This window comes from Pogonomyrmex barbatus, unplaced genomic scaffold, assembly GCF_055798465.1.
Source record: "Pogonomyrmex barbatus isolate J1 unplaced genomic scaffold, ASM5579846v1 scaffold6, whole genome shotgun sequence".
NCBI classification, from domain to species: Eukaryota; Metazoa; Arthropoda; class Insecta; order Hymenoptera; family Formicidae; genus Pogonomyrmex; species Pogonomyrmex barbatus.
Genome location: NW_028297160.1, coordinates 9905455 through 9927106, shown reverse-complemented (window position 1 = coordinate 9927106; position 21652 = coordinate 9905455). Strand labels below are relative to the sequence as shown.

At 45.6% G+C, this 21652-nt stretch overlaps 1 protein-coding gene and 1 long non-coding RNA gene across 2 annotated transcripts in view; both read left to right on the top strand.

Moving 5' to 3' along the window:
- Positions 1-21652, top strand: part of LOC105432955 (uncharacterized) — a 109973-nt gene that overhangs the window by 18048 nt on the left and 70273 nt on the right. The gene's annotated exons all lie outside the window — the stretch shown is intronic.
- Positions 367-2091, top strand: LOC148935158 (uncharacterized). The gene is made up of 2 exons (XR_016140670.1): positions 367-1704; positions 1839-2091. It is a non-coding gene; the product is annotated as an uncharacterized LOC148935158 (long non-coding RNA).

The following is a 21652-nucleotide window of genomic DNA, read 5'->3' as shown; positions in this document are numbered from 1 at the left end:
GGCTCTCTTGATTAACGAGACACCCCATATATATCCGGTCCCCAGCCAAAAGGACCTTTCTCTCCCCCGCGCATAAATGGAGGAGGAAGGGAGATCGCATTGTTGCATTCGTGCTTTACTGCATATTGCGGACCGACGGTTCATGTGCACGTTTCCAAGTTCTCGGGACCATCGTGTCTATCGTTGCGATATAGATACATTTCCGATGATAGCGAGTCTCCTCTGGGCATTGATATTTTACCTTCGATATCGGGGCTGGCCATCAATAAATGACGGTAGAGAGAAATGGTTAGTCAGGTGGCGCTGTGGCGCACGACCGAATGAATATATTAACATTTTAACGTTATTTTTAGTTAGATTATTTTTAGTGCGAATCGTGAAATTTGTCTTTGTTGCTTTCGAAGTGAAGTCAGATTAGAAAAATCTATATTTTTTAAATAGTTTTTGAAATAAAATAAATTTTCGTATATAAAAAAATCGTGTATTTTAAAAACTATTTAAAATACAGATTTATACATAATTGTCATTTAAAAAAACAAATTTGTTAGTAATTTGTTTTCGAATGATAATTATAGAATAACTACTTTTATAATGCGTGTTCAGCGTACACTGATTATTATAAATTTGCCTGAGGTTCTTATGAAAATTTTTGTTTGGTTAATACATGCATCGTAAATTGGCGCATCGGTGTTTACGAAATTCCATATGTAACATTCCATATCCGGGATGAATGAAAGCATTCCATTCAATTTAAGTGACCCTTAACTATAGCTGTGTCTTTGCTGTACTTATCATTGGCAGCGCGGACTGCGCTTAACCCTGCAACTTGCACGCGATCCTCGCGGCAAAACGCGGCTCGCGTGCTACGACACTCGTTAAAATAACGAGACATCTCGTGACGAGTCCTATATTCGCGCGCACGAGAGGAAACGATAGCTATCGAATATCAAAACTCCGAGTGGCCGATGACAAGCGGAAAGGGATCGAAGGGACTTATCGATATCTGGATCATTTTTCGAGATCCACATCGCGACCGTTGAGAAAAGTGATTAATCGCCCGGCGTCCGGAAACATCTCTCTCGCCGTCAGTGAAGAGCGGGACGTTTTCTTGAATGGCGATCGGAGGAGTTCCTTCCTCCAGCGGCCTCCGCGCGTCGTAAATTTCGCCCGCGTTTGCATCCCGCTTTGATCCCGCGCGGGGCCCGCGTACGTACACACAATCCGGAGTTGATTTATACCCGTTCTCACCGTAAAACTTCTCTCAAGAGAGAGAGAGAGAGAGAGAGAGAGAGAGAGAGAGAGAGAGAGAGAGAGAGAGAGAGAGAGAAGAACTACATGAGAGAGCACGACCGGTAGAACGTTACACGTTAATGCTCCGAAGGCTCCGAGCGTGTCGCGCGTGTAAGAAAAAAAACGGGGGATGGGGAGGGGGGTTCGAGGAACATGTAACACCGGTTCGTCGTTGGTGTGCGGCATGCGGTGGCACGCCTGATTGGACTTCGCGTTTCACCAGTTGACGATCGATCGCGGGATCCCGGCGGGGACTGTGACCGACGCGACACGCTTGTATCGCGTACAACATCGGACGAATACTTTGTCATCGCCAATGTCATTGCCGCTGGCGGCCCTTCAATAGTACTAACGTCCGCCGAGATGAACGTAACGAGCGATGCGGTCCTCGTTAAGACTCGGGATTACGGGAGGGTGAGGGCTCAAGGATGTGAGAATGTAGAAGCAGCTTTTTTAAAACTGTATCTAGATTTATAAGATTATCTAATCTCTTTGTGGAAATATATATCTATTTATAATGAGGACATCTTGTTCTTGATTACTTCTAGGCTCTAGGTGGAAATGAAGAACTGGTGATTTTGTCGAATGTCTTTAAAAATAGCTTGTAAAAAATTAAAAATAGAAAGAGACTTTTATGCATCTTAATATTTTTATATCAGATTTATATGAAATCAATCGACAAACAGAAATTACTTCATAAGATTTGAAAATATCACGCCGTTTTATTTTAATCAGAAAATTTATTTTGTCGTTGAACGCAGAAAGAAATATTTTCTATACAAGATTTTTGTAAACTCGCAACACACATATTTAGTTTTTCAATATCCTCGGCGACTCCCAGGACCCGGACCGCCCTGGTGTCGTTGAAAAAGGAGGACTACCCTCGATAAAAATCGAGATCGTTGCGTCCGTATGCGGCCTTTGAGAGGGGATCTAACCTTCGTCCATGCATTGAGTAATGCGTCTGGTTCGGCTTTAACTCCGCCGACTGCACCGCCGGCGATGCGCACACGCACGTGTCCCGTACACGTTGTGTCCCCGCAGACTCATCGTTTTAATGCGCGGGCCATGCCGCCAGGGCATGCCGATCGGCGATTGATGTATGTAACGTACCCCCCCAGTGTACGTAACGTACCCCTAAGCGCGCGAGCGATAAGCAGCGCCGGCCGGCGAATTTTCGACACGCGTTCCATTCCGCGTTTCGCTCTCTCGCCCCTCTCTCCCCCATACCCCCCCCCCGGTCTCCTATTCGGCGAGGACATTTATATCGAGCACGCGATCATTTTTGCCGGACACCGCGGGATTATTAACGCACCGACGCCGGGGCATATCTAATCGAGCCTGAGCTGGTGGCTCTGCGGTCTCGCAGAGTCGCGGAGTCGTCGGGCGAGTTAATCACTTGCCGGAGCAAGCTTTGCGAGCGAGATCGCGACATTTTTGCGAAGCCCGAACGAGCGAGTTCTGGACACACGGGCATGCTTAATCCTGGACGCCGGTCGGATGTTGCTTCCTTTTTTTTTTTCCTCTTTCGCCCAGTCGCGAGAACCATCACGCGCACGGCGAACATCAGAATGCAATTTATACACACGTTGTTAATTGCAAAACATCGGATTCTCGCGAAGGGAGATTAAGAAAATGTGTGATAGATTAAATTTCATGATGGGATTCTCGCGGTTTTCCTGCGAGAATTATGCGTGAGAGAGAGAGATCGCATTTGTATATAATAAATGTTGAAGGTCTTCTCAAAGCGCGCGTGACATTTCTGTAATTCGGAAGCGTGGCGGGTCTTTCGTACAGCTATGACTAATTTTTTTCGAAGGCATCTGACATTATATAGACATATTATATGGACATTATGCGTTTTTATAATAATATAACATATCGTCTAGCTCTATAATCAATCCTCGCTTATCGCTCACGAACCGGATACATTTCATACTTCATTTAACATCCTTTAAATGAAGACATGAATAAAATAATTTTCCGGTCGATGATATTATTTTCTTGTATCTTATATCTATTCTAAGTATAGAGTGGAGATAATCGAGGGATTAAGTAGCAACAATTAATAAATGTAATGTTCTATTAACGTTTTTTTTTTATGAAAGTGAAACACGATATTAATAAATTAATAAATAAGTTGATACTATGATTTACGACAAATGCAAAGTAACGTCTAAAGACATATAAAGATTGAATCGAATGCCAGGCAATCCCATTACAGCTAGTACGCTAGTAGGTAACTTGGGAATGCACTCCAATAAAGCTCGTCCCGGTTTCGATAACGTGTGACGGTACATTTGATAAAGAGATGCGATAGTGAAAGCATTCGCTCGCGTTCATGGCATTGCGTATGTTTACGATTAATCAACATTTCACCGTGCAAGTTATGAGATCGCTTTTTGATTGATTATTAATTGGATATTAAATTACTCGATATATTTTTTTCATTTCTTTACTCACACAAGTAGCTCAATTCATAAATTGAAAGCTACGACGTTTGTAAGAAAGTGCATAAAGAACTTGGACCTCCAGCTGCGAGAATCGGACTTGAAATCCGGTCGTTATCTATGAATTTGTTCAAATGAGATATGTTTCAATTATCCATTATATATACGTACTATTGCCATATTATATTAAACGCATGACACCTGTATAAATTTTTTTTTTTTTCAATTTATGATTCCAATAAGAAAATTAAACTTCTATTTTTATAAATCGCTAGAAAAATTACATGGAATTAAATCGCATGGAATTAAAATAAAAAAATTTCTTATATTTTCATGTCTTTAAAAATATTTAAAATATCACTGAAATAGAATATTTCACTCGCATTTATACCGCACACACTGTAGGCATCTTTTAAAATGCGTACAACGTTTCAAAGAACTCTCGAGGATCCTTTTTAGAAGATCGGCCAACTTCTTCTCCGCTTTTGTCGTTAACGTCGTAACGAACATCTCAAATGACTCGAAAGAATAATGCGACGAATACGGGAACATATATATATATGCACCGTGCATTTTTATCGCGCGTGGTGCGTATATCAAGCTGCGGCGCGCTTTACGCGCGTCATTCGTTATGACGCCGGGCGGGTAATGAGCACTTGGAAAAATTTATGCCTCGGACTCCTAGGATCGAGAGTGACCTCGGATATAATGGGCGTGAGGGGATTTAATGGCCCCCCCCTCTCTCTCTCTCTCTCTCTCTCTCTCTCTTTCTCTCTCTCGTACGAGGAGCCCTTCTGCTCATGGGTAGCGCTACGCGGTTATATCGCAGCTGTTCAATACGCGATACAGGGATGATGATTATAGAAGAGGAGAGAGAAGAAACAGAGAGGCGATCGCGGGAGGCGCAACAAGAGAGATCAAAAGAAAGAGAATACGTGGCTTCGATGGGAAGTGCAGGAGGTAGGCAAGGGATGGGAGGGAAACGTGCACCGGGAACGAAGGGCGGACAGGAAAGATGCGCGAGGAAGATAATAAGGAGAAACGGAGCAAAAGAGTCGATTCTTGGCCACGCGGTTACCGTAGACGAAAATGAGAAAGAGAGGAGAGAGAGAGAGAGAGAGAGAGAGAGAGAGAGAGAGAGGGGGGGGCGAGGGTAGGAATTAAATGGGGCGGGCTTGATTAGTTTGGCTATCCACCCCAGGTCGGTCGCGCAGAACTACCCGAGGGTACTCCCACGCTTAATCCAGCATTATGAATATTTTCTCCTCGTCGTTGGTATTACCCCAGCGCGGAGTAGCGGGAAGAACGAGTGGAGCGTGACAGAGAGAAGTAGCGAAAAAGAGAGAGAAAGGAAAGAAGAGATTGGGAGGGAAGCAGAAAGTCCGGTTCGTGGTCAGGGCAGAATGACGTCCTATGTACGTCCTATATCCTGTACATACGTGCCCTCATGTCCCATTGTGGCGTCCGCAACGAGAGACGGCCCCATATTTTTCACGCTTATTCGTTCACCGGCCGAAACGTGAACAACCACGTAACTCGCACGTAATCTAGCTAGGAGCAATCCAAAAAACTAATCGCGTTGCCGGATTTTGTCGGACGAAAAATCCGACGAATCAATCAGGCCGACTAACTAGAGACGTTAAAATTAATTTTCGATTATATTTTATCTTGAATATTTTTTTATTATACATTTAAGAGGTTTCTATAAAACGATTTTTTATTTTCTAAAATAACATAAATCATTCTTCTAAGCATTTTTTTAAAACGATGTCAATCGTTGGTTACATGATACTCACAAAACGAAACGCAGGACAGTTCGCTTATATTAACGGCTCGCTTCTCGAAGTTGATTTAAAATACAAGAAGCGAAATATCCTTTGGTAATACATCAAATATTTCGTTATGGCACGGCTGCCTGGTGCGCGACCTTGGTACGAACATTTCACAACCGAAACAAGCTTCGTACACAAGCTGATCGTTGCCACGTGTCATTCGCCCAGTGAGACTCAAGTCGGCGCGTGCCGCTCCGCGTGTCGTCGCGTTATCCATCGAAACGTGATTATCTCCTGCGAACAATTAGCTTGATTCAATCTATGCGATTGATTAACACCCGACTGACTAACGATAGTTTTTATCGAAGAAAATATTAATGGAATTATAAAGTATATTATTTTTTCATCGTGACGTACAGGCACGGACGATAATCGATGTCTTTAAACCTTGAACATATCTTACATCATCTTGACATCATCTTTAGTGAAATATCAATTCAAAGTCTAAATATATTGTGAATATCAGTATAAATTTTGTAAATGTATCGCGTATTTAAAAACGAGACTGAATATGTTGGACGAAGAGATCGTGAGCAATTCGAATGACAAAGCGGGAAGAATTAATTCGCGGCTCGCTCTTCAGCAGCCGAGTGTTAAATAAGTTTGCGGGCGGCGTCTTTAATCCAGTCTTCTCGACTATCCTCACTATCGCGAATGGAATTTCGCTCGTCGGCTGCCGTCGAGCGTGCGAATTTCGCGCGATTCGAGAAAATCATCTCTTCTCGCCGCCGTCCGTCGAAGGGGGGGGAGAGAGAGAGAGAGAGAGAGAAAGAAAGACAGAAGCGGTTCGTCGTCGTTTTACGACTAAAAGGGACTACCCTCCCGTCGATCCTCCGGAATGAATCTCTTGCTGGGTAATTAGGCAGATTACTTTCCGGAGTCGTTCGAGACCCGGTTTCTTACTCCGTAGTCCGCCAGTAGGTGCAGTATATATTTCGCCTACACCGACGCTCGGGGGTTGGGGGACAATTAAAGGAAGAAATTCTTCGGGCTCGTGGGGCGAGAGAGCGTCGGCACGACGTTCGTAGGCGAATTCGGTACGGCCGATTCGGGCACGGCTTAAATTCACCGCAAAGCTAATCGACCAAAAGGCGCGTTTCTAGCGGAAGTAATGTCGCGCTTAAAGGCCTCTTCTACCCCCGGCCTCTCTTCAGAAACGCCGCGGCGATTACCGAAAATATCGTTGCGGCGGGAAAAGGTCTCTTTCTCTCCTGTCGTCGGCGACGGGAGAGAAAGGTCTCGCTTGAGGGCGAGAAAGAGTGAAGGAGGTGCGAGAAGGAAAGACGGCAAGGGCCGCAAAGGTTACCGGGTGAGGAAGAGAGAGAGAGAGAGAGAGAGAGAGAGAGAGAGGGGGGGGGAGGGAGATGGAGAAGAACCACCACGCGAATGTACCGTTTTTATTTACGAGCGAAGGAAGATCCAGGCCTCCTTCGACCATGCCGGCGGTCGCTTCCCGTTAATTAAATAATATTTCTCGTGAAGCCCGCGGGAAGTACCAGCGTAAAGCCTCACGATAAGAGTCGCGGGGGGAAATCGCGTCCAGACGACGAGGAAAGGGAGAAAAAGAGAGGGAGAGAGAGAGAGAGAAAAAAAACATGGCCCCGCTAAGAGCACTTATTGCAGTATTGAGATCGTAACTCAGAGGCCAGACCCGTCATAAACGTGCCTCGTGCGTCCGACCACTGGCCACTCTTTCTCCTTCTTCTCTTCCTTCTTTTGTCGCTTCCCTTCACCAGCACCTCCCTCCCAATCCTCTCGATACGCGGGAGGATACGTTCAACAGTCGCCCACGGACAGGGGAGAAACGACAAAAAATTACAAGTGCCTGTTTGGAGTCCAAGTTGTATAGAAAAGCTCTGTGTGCTTCCTTTCATTTCGCTTTGCACACACTCACGATCACGGAACGGCGTAATTTGCAGCTGTAGGCAAACTTTCAGTCTCGCACACCTCCCGTTTCCCACACTTTACATTACATTTTACAGCTAACCATTGTATTTTAATTCCCGATCCCTTATAATCCAAAAATTTATTTCCCAACTCAAATTTTTTTTAGTTTTCGTTGCTCTAATTTTTCAAAAAATATTTTATTCGTATTTTATTCGCATTCGTAATTAGCAAGTTTTTAATAATCGTTAACTGACGATATACTCTTTTTATGAAGACCGTTAGCCTTTCAATGCATCATTCTATTTATAATCAGATGGAGATTATCCAATTTGTTATTATAACGAAAGATTAATTATTTGAACATAAAGAGGACTATACTTGAGATGTCCGCGAGATGTCGGACTGCCTGATTTACTCAATAAACGGGTCGTATAGCGTGTACTTTTTCCTCGTGCTGGAGCCTGTGTTCCGCTATTAGCGAATAGCCCCGGCATGCACGCGAGCGTGTAATAATGCGAGTCGCAACAACGATTCGCACACGCGACGCGACGCGAGCGATGGCGATCGCGGCTTGATAACAGCGATTTACATCCCATAATCGAGCTCGGGCGTTATCGAGCTTCGCGCTATCAACCATAGATCAGGTTTTAGACCGCGCCTGTCTGAAATAATACGATGAATACTTCGTATTTTATCGCGCGACAGAGTAACGGGGCATCCGCGCCCATCTATCACAGCCTATTATCATCTTACAACTTTCCCAGAGTTTGCTTAAAATGGAAACATTAATTCTTACGATTATACTCTACATATATATATATATATATATATATATATATATATACATACACAAACATATTGTATTTTAATTCTTCGATCGATATGTGGATTCTTCTTAGACTAAGAGGAACGCGGAGCTTAATTTGAATTTCAATTGTAAAAAATTTAATATTAATTTAATATTAATTTAATATTAATATAATTAATAGATAATCCTGTATAAGATTTATGATATAAATGAATATGTATTGAAACTCTATCTACGTAAAAATATATGTTGAAAAAAATATATGTAGAAAATCTGATAAATAGTTAAACGGTATACAATCAGTAATGAGATCTAGTAATAAGAATAGTCGTTTCTATAAAATAAGAAATTATCTGCAGGAGAGATTTTTCTCATCAAACTGATAACTATCTCCTCTGTAAATCTCGCGAAATTTATGAGTAACGTCAGATTCATCTGGCCAATAGGCCAGATAAGCGATATTCATCCAAGTAACGATTCCCGTAGCTATGCGTTTTATAAAGTCCGCATAATCATTGTTTTTGCCTCGCCCGCTTTAAACCGGCTGTAAAACCGATAAAAGGAAACCGAATCCGGTTATTTCAGAAGTAATAATTAATTATGCGCCATTAGCTTAACGGCGCGGAGGGGAAGGACAGAAGCCAGTCTCCGGCGTGTTCGACAACGAGCGACTTAAGATCGGACGTGGATGCGAGAGAGCGAAAATATATAAAACTTCAGGTATTCGCTCCTCTTTCTTCCGTAGCAGGAGAACAGGAACGGCCGATCTTCGCGTGGCCGTTAACCCTTTAAGTGTCGGCTGTGAACTCGATCTACTCGTTAGGTTATCGCGAGCGGTCCCTACGGCGCGGCGGGGGGGAACGGGGGGCGGAATGTGCTGCAGGTAATCGAGAGGAGAGAGTGCCGTCGTGGAACCTGCCGGATATCGCCGGAAAAGGCGAGCGGGTTTTAGCGATGTCCGTTAACTTTTGATAGAGCTTAATGTAATTCTATATGTATACGTCAAAGTTTCTCCTTTTTTCTCTCTCTATCTCTTTCTTTTTATCCGTTCCACATCTGTACATCTCTGTCTCTCTCGAAATCGAATGGAAAGAAGCGACGATGATTTTAGAAGGCCCTTAGTGCCCGGGCCGATGCAAATTTCCGTGCGTCAACCCGCGCGCCCGCGCGATCGCAATTAAGGTAATTGCACTCGTTAGAGACGAGGAGCGACGAGAGGAGGCCGGCAAAAAATATATTCGGAAGTTCCGCGGGATAAAAGGATTAATTCCTTTTCCTTAATGCCCGCGGGACGACGGGTACTCTCGAGTCGTGCCTCGTCTACCGATAACGATACGGATACCGGATACGAGTCCTCAGGAATGCCGTCCGTGTTATGCCGATGAAATTGCGTTTTTTTTTTTTTCCCCCGTTTTTATATGGCATTGCTAGTTTTTGCACGGGCTGAAAGCGTGCGCTTGTGCTAACGCGCGTATTTCTGATCTGTCTACGTAAGCGCAATTCGCGCCCCCTTTCGTCTTGACACACGTGCAGAAAATCGGGCGTGCATAATTGACTGTCTGTCACGTCTCATGCATAAATTCCCGCGGAAATGAAACGGGGATTATCTTATCTTCATCTAAACTTCACACTGCCTTCGACTGCTGTTAGGCGTATAACGACATAACTTAGGAACTTGATTCTAAAACGTGCGGCGTTAAATTCTGACGTCCTTCGCGCCTTGAGATCTCACTCGTCGCATCCGTTTCTAAAAAAATTGTAATTTTTATCAAAATCTTCGATGACACCAAACAATTTCGAAATAAATAAATAAAACGACCATTATCGATACAATTTCATAACGGCCTCCGTCTCTTTACGGCAAAGGAATGCATTAAGAGCAATAAAATTCTTTTTTTTTTTTCATCCTTATTAAGCTGTCATCTGGTACACGAGTTTTTATTAAACTTAATAATCACTTAATTATAAAATTCTCTATCATGAGGAATATCAGATAATGATCTTGGACCAAACACGGTTTTATACATCTGTTTCTTCTTCTTCTTCTTTTTTTTTTTTTTTCATTCGTTTCGATGATTGCTACCTGCGCGCCAATTTATTTGCCGAATACCCGGTAGTTATTCCTCGCTTCTCCTATCTTCTCCTTACATCTCTCGTCGCGTCTCGTCGCCGTTCACCGGCCAGACGTCGCGACGCCGGGTATTCTCCCGCGTTTCCCGTTGGACGCAGCGCGCGCGCGCACGGTACATAGGTGGTTGGAGAACGGCTGGACCGAATCGCGGGAAGGGAAGGGGAGGTGAGGCGGGCAGGAGAACGGGCGCCGAGACGCCAGACGCCGGGCGCCGGCTGTCCTAGACTAGGGACAACGACCGCGATGTTTGCCGGGCGAAATGGCAGGAAAAGGGAACCGTGCCAGGGGTTGAGGAGGGAGAGGGGAGGGTGACTCTACCTACCTACCTACCTACCTACCGCGTATTCTCGAGGTACTTTGGACAAGTGCGTCCCATCACGGAGAGAAAAAAAGGCCCGTTGTGTAACGGGACGAGGGAACGGGAAGCTCTCTCTCGCTGCCAAATGTTGGCGAGGTGAGAGGCGGCGCGGCGTTTCGATTCCCGGCGGAGAGAGTCTCAATCTCGATGTAGGCCACGTCGCAATTACGACGGAGTGGCCATTTCGTCTCGGCGACGATACCGTCTATCGCTTGTGTACAGCCCCGACGACGAGGGCCCAGGCCCTCGTTTTCTGGCTTTATTCTCTCGCGGAAGTGCGGCTTCTATTTTCCGACGAGTGGCTTTCTTCTTCGGTCGACAGTTCGCGTAAATCGCGCGATGAGTTTAAAAAAAAAAAAAAACGATTTTAAATAGCTTCGTATAGCCGGCCAGGCATTCCGTGATAATGACAGATCAGAAGTCGTGACATTCAAGAGAGCTTTCTCTATCATCTCGGATCCGCGCGACGATTACTCTGCGTCGCGCACTGCGTAAAATCGTTATTTCCAACGGTATCCGCATCATTATCAAGAAATAGGGTCAGTCGGGATTATTGTGGCGGCGAAGTAAACGTGACATCGCAATATTTTCTAACGACGTAATTGACGACTTTCATTTTTTAATGATTCCCCAATACGATATTCAACAAATCACTGTTTAATCCTAGCCGTTCCCACCACTTAAGTGCGTGGCGGGGATTATGAAATGATTTTTACAATAAGTAGCTGTCACGGACCAGCTTATTGAAGAGCTGTTGATTTATTAACGAGAGTTTATCATTGAAAAATATCTCGCCATCGCAATTACCACCCTTTCTTCCCTCCCTCCCCCCCCCCTATTCGCCCTACGCAAAAATAATCCAATATCACTCCGCGGAGAAAAAAAACCGTGGAATGCTACCGCGCGTTGAAACGCGTCCGCGGCGATCATTCTCGAGGCGCATTCGAGCGTCAACAGCCGAAGCCGCAAATGCCGCAGCCAGCCACCGCACGCAAGTAATTCCGTCCATTAACAGCCGGCGTTGATCTCGTTACGATTCCACACCCGCCAGAGAGAGGGAGGAGGGGAAACGAAAGCGCATCTCCCGATGCCTATTTGACTCCCGATCGCTACCGCGGCACGCACATGGACCGGATCGACGTATGCGATTGTGTGCGCGCGCGCGCGCGTGCGCGCGCGCGCGAGCGAGCGAGACGGCCTGTGCCGTGAGAAAAGACCGACCGCGGGGAGAGGAAGGAAAAAAAAGCCACGCGGTGGCTCACGCCCACACGCGGACTCGCGCTGCGAATGTGTGTACCTATCTGCCTACCTACCTATCTACCTACCTACCTACGTACCTACCGACCGTGCGCGAATCGATCGCTATTTAGATATCCCGCGGAGATGATCGCGCGTTCACGTGCGGCGCGTATCGTTGCCGTGCCGGTACGACAACAGGTAGCGCGATTCACGAGAAATTCGTGACCGCGTGTCGACAACACGCTTCACGGACGATCGGCGTTATTATCTCGAATCGAACGGAGATCGGAGTTTCGTGCGAATTTGAGCGGATGGATTTTCCACTCGGGTGGGAAAATTCTCAAGCGGCTCGATCGATATTCCGTGTAAAATATCGTGAATCGCGCGCGGGAACAATCGCGGGATATTTCGAAATGATGAAGGATTGCATTAGTCGCTGCATTAGTCATCATCGGTATCGACTGGGGACTTTGCGCGCGACTACGTCGAGATTGACGTCGACCACGCTTAAGCGGAGTATAACGTTGTACGTCAGCTAGAACGTAGATAGATGTTTCGCCGTGATAGCGGGCGCGCCGCATGCCATCCGATCGGTCGACGGAAAATCTGAATTTAAAATTGTACACGGCCGTCCGGATAGCAGCACCGGACACTCCGGTCGGACGTTGGCATTATTCGCGTATATATATACGCGATGACGCGGCATTTCGTGTCCGCGTGTCGCACACGCCGGCGGAAGAAGAATCGTGGGGGCCGCGCTCGCCGGATATTGACCGTCCGCGCGCGTACGGGAGGAGGGGGGGGGGGGATTTAAGGGCCGCACGCCGGCTGGATCGCCAGCGTGGCTAGGTAAGGGGTCGGGCAGTAAATTAATTACGGCTTAAAACATCGTTAGGATCCGCCGCAGCCGGCGGTGGGTTCGGTTATTAGCGCAGTACATCATATCTCCGCCGTTCCGCGCCTCCTGCCGCCCCGCGGCCGGCTTTCACGCGTTGCGGCTTTTTCGCGCTTGCGGCTTTTGTCCTCCTCCCGCGTCACTGTCGGACGCACATCGCGGAGAGAGGAGACAGAGAGAGAGAGAGAGAGAGAGAGAGAGAGAGAGAGAGAGAGTTAGAGAGTAGAAACCCCATCCTACGGTGGGTATAACGACGCTGGATACGTGGAACGGCTTCGTGGAACGGCCGCGCTTCTGTCCGCACGACGTCTCATTCGGATTGCTGTCGCGCACGTTCGTCCGGTCTTAGCCGCGAAAACGACCATTGTGCGGCCCATCGTCGAGAACGCGGAATAATCTAATAAAACACCGACGTTATAGGCTTAACGGTGCCGGAACGAGCTTTACCCGTCTCGTCTATTCCCTTTCCGAATAATCATATTTTGCTTTTACGCGTCTACAGGCTTCTCTTTTCTCTTCTTTCAGAGTCTTACACACATCCGTCCGTTCATTCGCAATTCCCCGTTCGTTCCGTTATACCTCGCAACTTTTATATCTTCTAACTTCTAACTTTTAATATTTCAGATCGTGTAATATTTCACGTACTGCGAATTTTTTGCGTAAGCATTACGCGCACGGCTTTCCTTTGAATCATCGATCATCCAAAAAGCCAAAAAGAAAAAAACGTTCAAAAGGGAAAGATATCTAATATTATCATTCTGTATTTACATATTTATTTTCAGATTTTAGACGTTTTTCGTTTTTATTCGATTCACTCAAGTGCACACACCCATAGATTTCTCTGGTCTCTCTTTGGTCTCATTCCGTACCGTGCGCGTGCAATCTGTGATCTCTCCCGATGAAGTGACAAGTCTCGCGAGGCAAGAAAGACGATAAAAATTTTTTTCACGCCGTGCTTCTCCATCCCGTCCGACTACTCCCGACGTCCCACGCGTTTCGGCCGTCGACGCACGCCCGAGGGGACGCGAAATTATAAAATATCGACGAACGAGATCCGCGGCAATTGCGGAGATATCGGCAGGCCGGCGGCGCGTAAAGGCACAAAAATCGCGGGCCGTTTAGCTCGGTCGTGGCGATTAAGCCCGACGTATAATTGGCGGCTTAACGTCGCCATATGCATCCGCACAATTTTCCGCGCCCACGCGTCCCACGCTTTGAATACTCGCGCTCGGAAGGTCGACGAGTTTAAGCTACCGCACAATGGAAAAGGGATTATCCCTTTTGCGGCCGTACCTCCGACCCTCCTGAATAATATATAATAATGCCTCCAATTGATGATAAATTTCACGTTGAGGAGCACTCGAGAGATGACCGCGTCAGTTCGCGTAATTGGCAAAGATCACGCTTGATGAAAAAAAAACTCGATCTTGCTAGCGAGTTTCCGGCTGTTATCTAATAAGGAAAACGATCCGAATATCATTTCCGGTAATCCTAGACTCGTGCGGGTACACGCCGGCGGTCTGATGAAAATGAACGTATCTCATTCCGCTCCGTCTGCTTAGTGATCTATGGGCCATAAAGTTCGCTGCTGTTTTGCCGCGAGAGCTTATTTTAGTTTTTCTCAAATGTCGGGTGGTTGAAAGGTGCGGAGAAAGATGATTCATTGCGCCTCATGTTTTGACAGTCGTCGATGTCGTTTTTGTTCTCTTGCACTAAAATTTTCTCATTACGCTAATAAACATATATAATAAGATAACGGAAATTCATTATCGCCATTTGAAAGAAAGCCTGTTCCCGTTACATCGTTAATCTTCCATCTTGACTGAAAATTTTCTGCGGATCGGAAGAAGCACTATCGGGAGAACACTTAAATGTCGCTTGTTTCACTACTGCGGTAGTACTGCGATAATAAACGTCCCGTCCTGCAAACGAGCGCGCCGAAGCGGCTGCTTTCTTGCATTTTACGAAATTACGGTTGTTACGTTGTCGCAGACATCAACCGCGTTCCGTGACATAAATTCAAGCTGCTTGTTTTTCTCTCGAAAGTCGAGTGGCGAGCTGAAAGTAGAGCGCGATGTACCTGGGGCGCCGTGACCTGTCGCCGCGTGCTTCCGCTTTGCCGAAAGCAGAAACTGCACTCGGTGCACCGTCGAATGCACCGCTTCGATGCACGCACATGATGTGTAAGAAGCACATCTCGTCGTTCGACAGAAAAAAAACCGGTCGATTTTGGGCCCCCCCGATGAACGCTGTCGTATGCGTCGCGTCACGACGTGCAACCACGACGCAATCAGGTCGGCTTTCACTTTTGAGTGCTCACGGCTCACGTTAAGCGGATTATCGTGCGAAACACACCATCGCGTGAATTGTTATTCGCATGGGAAAAAAGCGGCGACGAGATCGATCAGTCGGATTCCTTCCCGCGGCCGCCTAACCTTCTGCCTTTTCATTAACGCGCTCCAATTTACCACGATCGTGAAAAGGAGATATCGGAAAAGAGCCGCGCGATTTCTCTTGATAGCTCCAATTTTCAGCTCGGATAAGCCTGCGTACGCGTGTTCCTTGTCATTTGTCCACATTTTCCAAATCTCCCTTGGCCACCTTAATTTAATCTAAGTCTCGATTTTCTACTTTTTGTTACTGCACACATCCCACGTGCTCTATGTCATTATATAAATTTCTATTTTTATTTTCTTGATAAATTTTTGAGAAAGAAAATCATATGAAAAATAAAATGAAAACTGATATTTTGTTGTTTTGCGATATTATGATATTAATATTGATTATTAATTTACGAAAAGAAAAATTGAATTTCTTGTTAAAACAAAATATATAATTGAACTACACAAATTTTTTCCTATCAAGATCATTTTATCATTAATCATTTACGATACTTCATATAAATTACCATTCTTGAAAATAAAACGACCGACATGCGATACCTTCCTCAACCGGCGTATGCGTTGGTTAAGCCTTCTTGCATAATCCAATGTCTCATTTCTGCATCGGGGAGTGCGGATAAAAATTATCGGACAGGATGGAACGTGACGCGCTAAGTGAACAGGGAGAATGGAGGATTGAGGAACGCATCGCGTCAAAAAATCGGCTGCGAAGATCGGAGATGCTGGCTCGGGAATCGGGGAGGGAGGAAGGAGGATGAGAAAAGGAACGCAGCGAGGAGGTAGACTTTCGCTCTGGTTCTTTTTGCCGCGTACGAAGGCGCACGAGGGATCGACAAGTGCGGCCGTACGTGGTGCACGATAACGATCGATCGCGACGGCCTTATACCTCTTTTTCTTCCGTCTTCTCGTCTCGCCCGCCGCCTGGCCCGCGCGCGAGGTCCTCGGTCTCTTCGCGCGCAAACGATATCGAATTTCATGTGTGTACCTAGGAATGCGGGACCGCGCAGCGCGTAACTCTATACGTCGGTCACGCACGGAGGATTCGCTCGCGCTGCAGGATCGGGCCGGGGGCGGGCGTCTCGTATTATGCGCGCGCGCGCGCGCGTATATATACCGCGAGGATGATCGAAGACGGATTTACGGAGAAGCGGACGGATCTCCGCCGCGCGCCGGTAACGAGCTTCATATCCGGCCGCTACGCGAGCGGACTTCTCGAGCTTCCTTCGAGAGAGAGAGAGCGGAGAGAAAATCGAAAATCGCGGCCGCCTATTCCCCCCCCCCCCCCGACGACGACGCCCGATCCAATTTTCGCCTTATCGGCGAAATCATATGCAACGTCGCGTATGTGTCTGAGATTGGATCGGAGATTAAATATCCTCGCTCGCTCGCTCGCTATATGTGTGAGAGGCATATATTATATTGTACATCGCGATCGTGGAGCTTAATTAAATTTTCAATCTTTTTGTCACTTTCCCTCTGAATGACATGAATTTGTATCTTAAGATATCAATACCGAAAGGCAAAGAGATATATAATAAAATCACATTTTCACTACATAGATTTTTTTTTTTGTGCAAATTACGTGTGACGTTAAAAATAATTTGTTATAATGAAACGCTACGCTATGGTGATTGATACGCTGAAATTCAGTTCAAATTCAAGTTTTTATTGGAAAACGCAAGACGTAGGATTAAATTAAATTTTGCGAGTCTTATAGAACTTATTGTAATGAGATTATATCGCTCGTGTGCTACAATAGTGGCGAGTGGCGGGATACCGCGATAATCCAAAGGACGAGTCTGCCCTTGGCAGACTCCGTTGTTCATTTTTACGGGACTGCAGCTCGAACGCTGGATGCGCATCGCGGTCTTACAACGATGAATGTGCGCTGGATAGAGAGCTCGACGGTCGCTTCGCCTGTACCCATTCTTCTTACGCATTCCGCAGGCATACGTTTACGAAGAAAGGCGCGCCGCGATACGCTATGAAAATTATCAATCGATGAAAAAGCCGCTGCACATCCGGCTGGAAGTCAATTTCATTCGGAATTCAGTTTGCCCAACGATCGTTTCCGATCGTGAAAGTTTTTTTTGCTACTTTCCACGCTGTCTACAACACGACGAGCGATAATAAAGTAATGTCTTTTCTTTTTTCCTCGTATAAAAGATTCGTTATGGAAGATCTGAAGAAAATCTGAAGGGAGTGGTTTTAAGGAAAAGCCCGTTGTTTTAAAGACTTGTCTTTATATTTGAAGGCATTACGCCCAGAGAGATTTAGAAAAGTTTCAAAAACTCGCCCCTCGATCGCATTCTGCTCCCTGCATTCGGCTCTCTTTCGAAGCTCGTTTTTTACGTCGGGATAATTTTGAGGGTGGCGACCGAGCCGTGACCATCGCGAGGGAAAAGTCGTCTGGAAGAAGGATAGTGGCATCGCGATTCCATTTCGGTCGCGTTACTTTTCGCGCTTCTTGCATTTTCCGTCTCGCTTCGGTAGCCACCTCTTGCTTTGCACACCGAAAGTCGCCTCATTGTCACAAATACGTATTTGTTTGTTTTATTTATAAGAAAACCTTTACGACACGGTTAATACTAAACTTTCTCTAAGCTAGGTGTATATTTAATTATTTTCCACAATAACAATAATAACGCTCTCTTCCGCTGTACATAAATTTTGATGGTTCACCCGAAATTAGCAGGCGAAAGTGTTATCGTACCCTGAAATCTTGGCCGGAGAATCGGCGGAAAAGGCCACTTTTTACGGTAAATTACCCTGATCCTGGTCATTACAACAATCCCAGCGTTTCTCTCGCCCGCTCTCTCGAGCGCACGCCTTGCACGTATTAAAACGCGGACCGCGCTTCCTCCGGAGCGCGGTAAATGCTCCGACTTACAAAGTGAAGTGCCTTTTCTCGGAGGTCGGTCTCCCTCGTCCCACCGCATCCCTCCGAGAGCACCGGGCTCTACATCTCGAACTGTTTTATGGGGAACACACGGGGCGCATTCTCAGTGTCGGTAGAATGCGGATAAATCTGTTCGCGTGAGCATTTAGCGCGGGAATCGTGCCTCCTTTTTTGTCCTTGCCGTGGAATTAAAGTGCCTATTACCGCGATGCCGATTGCAGCATCGTTTCGCGAAACGGCGCACGCAATACGAACGACTCGTTGCGAACGGTCTCATCGGGCTAGATGAATGGTACCGGTCAAGAGAGGAAAGTCGTTTGTCGAGAGGAGGAACAGGTGGAGGAGGAGGAGGAGGAGGAGGAGGAGGAGGAGGAGGAGGAGGAGGAGGATGAGGGAGCAGAGGAAGCGGCGCGGATGAGTCACGGATGGCGTCGATGTGTGTTATTGTGCCGTATTAATTATGAGCGACGTAAGGCGGCGATTAAGCCGGTGGAAACGCAGAGGCGACGATTTAGCCGACGTGTACGAGTTCGCACGCGCGCGTTTGTTAAGATTGAGCGATAACGACATTCCCCCGGCGCGATAATGCATCACGTTTTATTAGTCGCGCTTAAAAAGGCTACGCGGTCGTTCATATGCGTCGCGTTAATTTTACGACCTCTGAAAAAAGAGAGAGTACGATTATTCAGGCCAATTGACTTTTTCAAATGTAAAAAAAGGAAAGAAGAATCCGTCGTCAGTGTGATGTTTAAAGAAAAAAACGATATTTTACGGACGGCAGATGAAATTCATATTCGCATCGAGGCTATTTTAAAAAAATAACGAGTAATAATCGAATTTTTTCGAGAAAGATAATTCCGGAGAATCGAGAGTTATGGCGAAATAAAATTACGCACGGAGACTCATTCTGTATCGGGCGTACGGTATATGCGCGCATATAAATTCGCATTAATTCGGATATGAATGAAGCATCAAGCCGTCCCAGCGATTTATCCGTAAGGATAATCGCTCGCGCGATCGAAACGGATAGTGAGAGGATAGGATGGATCGTAATCTACGGCCTTCGGCGTGCGAAATCATTTCTCGATGTTACGCCTCGTCCTTCCTATGGCCGGAGGCCTTCACTCGCGGGCGAAATCATCGGTCGCGTGCGCGAATCTCGCGTTATCCTCCCCGCGCACCTCAGATCCTCAGATCCGATCGTCGATCCTTTTCCACTCTTTCTGGATAGGAACCTCGCTTCCGCTCCCGTTTCCCGGCGATGGATACACTTTCCCTTCGTTCCGCCCTGCGACACCCCTTTCCTCTTCTGTCGTACTTCAACGTCATACGAATTCCCGTCGGTTTTTCTTCGACTTTAACTCGAGGGGGAAGAAGGGTGCGCGCGGGAGCAAAGGGATGGCGAGTTCGACTGATTCGAAGCGGAAAGTGAATTTCTTTCCACGGGAGTCCACGTTTCTCCGCTACCCTTTTTTTTTTCTTCCTCTTTCACGCGCCGTGCGAAAGTACCTCGCCATAGGCGCAGCACGTTTCATCCAAGCTTTGCACCTATTTCTCTCTGTATTCGGGAAATTTTATTTCTTTCCGTGTAGCTATTTGTAAAAATATGTGTACACATGTTAGTTTTTTTAAAGCGAATTTATATTTGGTTTTATCATTTTTTTTTACGGTTTCTTACATCTATATTTTATCACCTTTTTATAATGCCTTTATTTTTGTATTCGCAATTAGACAAGTTTGTATGTGTTGTTTTTTTACCTTTATATATATATATATATATATATATATATATATATTTTTTTTTTTTTATTCTTCGGGATATCTATATCTAAAGGTAACGGAAATGAAGTACGCCTATGAAGCGGAAACGCGCGTATACGTCTCCAGGCGCGCCGGAGGCGGCACTCAGCCTTCGGGATAAGTTCGTTAGGGACTACCCGCCGCTGTCTTCTCCTCCAAGACACTCCCGAAGGACGAAGGGTCCTTCGGAACTTCGCAAGACCCCGGACCTTCACGCTTCTCTCCTCGGCCGTCTGTCTTCTAATTTCCAGCGCTTCGACGGCCGTTTAATTTCGAAAATTTACGAGCCCTTCGCTTCTTCTTAGCCGCACGTGAGAGATGCGGTGCGGAGTAATGAAGCATAATTAATCTGATCTTCAATGCTCTAAACACCACGTAGGTTGTAACATCAATGATTAAATCGCTGATATTTGTCTTCTTTTATTAGAAAAATATTCACAGGAACATTAGATTTATTTTATATGTAACTGAAATTCTTCTATTCTCTCTTTTTTTTTCTATTCTGTTTATAAATCTGTAATTTTCTTTAGCTCTTCAATGTGATAAATCGATAATCCAAATCGGAAATATTATATAATATGTACATTAGTACAAACCCGTGTTTCTTAAAGAGCTAATATATTCCGAGTTTGATGACAGAACACATTTGAATCGGACAAATGGAATACATTTGTCCCATACATTCCTGATACATCGTCCAAAGATCTTTCTTTAAGAATCTAAATTTAGACATCGTAAACACTAAATGACTGCGATTAGATAAAATTTGATTCATTAGCATTCTTAACATTTATCTTAGCCGTAAACAAATTAATCTCGATATTTCTTTTCTGTCGCGATGTAAGATTGTACGTTTTTTCTTCCGAAGAATTTTTTCTTTTTTTTACGAAGACTCGATCGAATGAATTAATTTAACCTTTGAGCGTTCCGAAAGAAAATGCAGCTTTCGATCGATACGTGATGGCATCGATGGTGCGGGATGAATCGACGCTTAGATTATTCGCATTTTATCTTTTTGTTGAAGCAATGCTCTCTCCCTCTCCCTCTCTCTCTCTCTCTCTCTCTCGCTTGATATAGCCGTCCATAGGGACGACTCGTCGGGCAAAAAACGTAGCCGGTCAAGCGACCGATCCTGTATCGGCCTGGAACAATTTCGCTCCTGAGATCGCACGACTTCGAGAATTCCGATTCCCAGGAACGTCGTATCCGGGAAATGAGCGTTAAATCAATCGCAGCACCGTGTGATCGAGAATAATTTTTATAAATTTTTACTAAATAACTTTTAAATCGTGACTACAATTTAGATCGGCAGTTGTCTCAATCCTTTGTCCGTGCTCCTATTAGAAAGAAATTAAATAATTTCTTCCAAGAAAGAAAAAAATATTAAATATTAAAATAGATAATTTCAACTCTTTGTGCTAAATGCTAAAAATGCCTGTTCGATGCAAATCTATGATAAACAAACTTTAACTTTTTAATTTTGTGTAAAATATGGCCGGAATCAGGGACATGGAACAGCAAAAAAAATCGCTTTTGAGGACCGTCACTCGCCACGCACTTTCGCAATTATCCGCCCAAAAAAGTTGGCCAAGGATCGTTCGTCTCGTGGCCTTCGACGAGGTTCCGGCAGGCATCGATTTACGGCAGGATCGCGCGTCTCC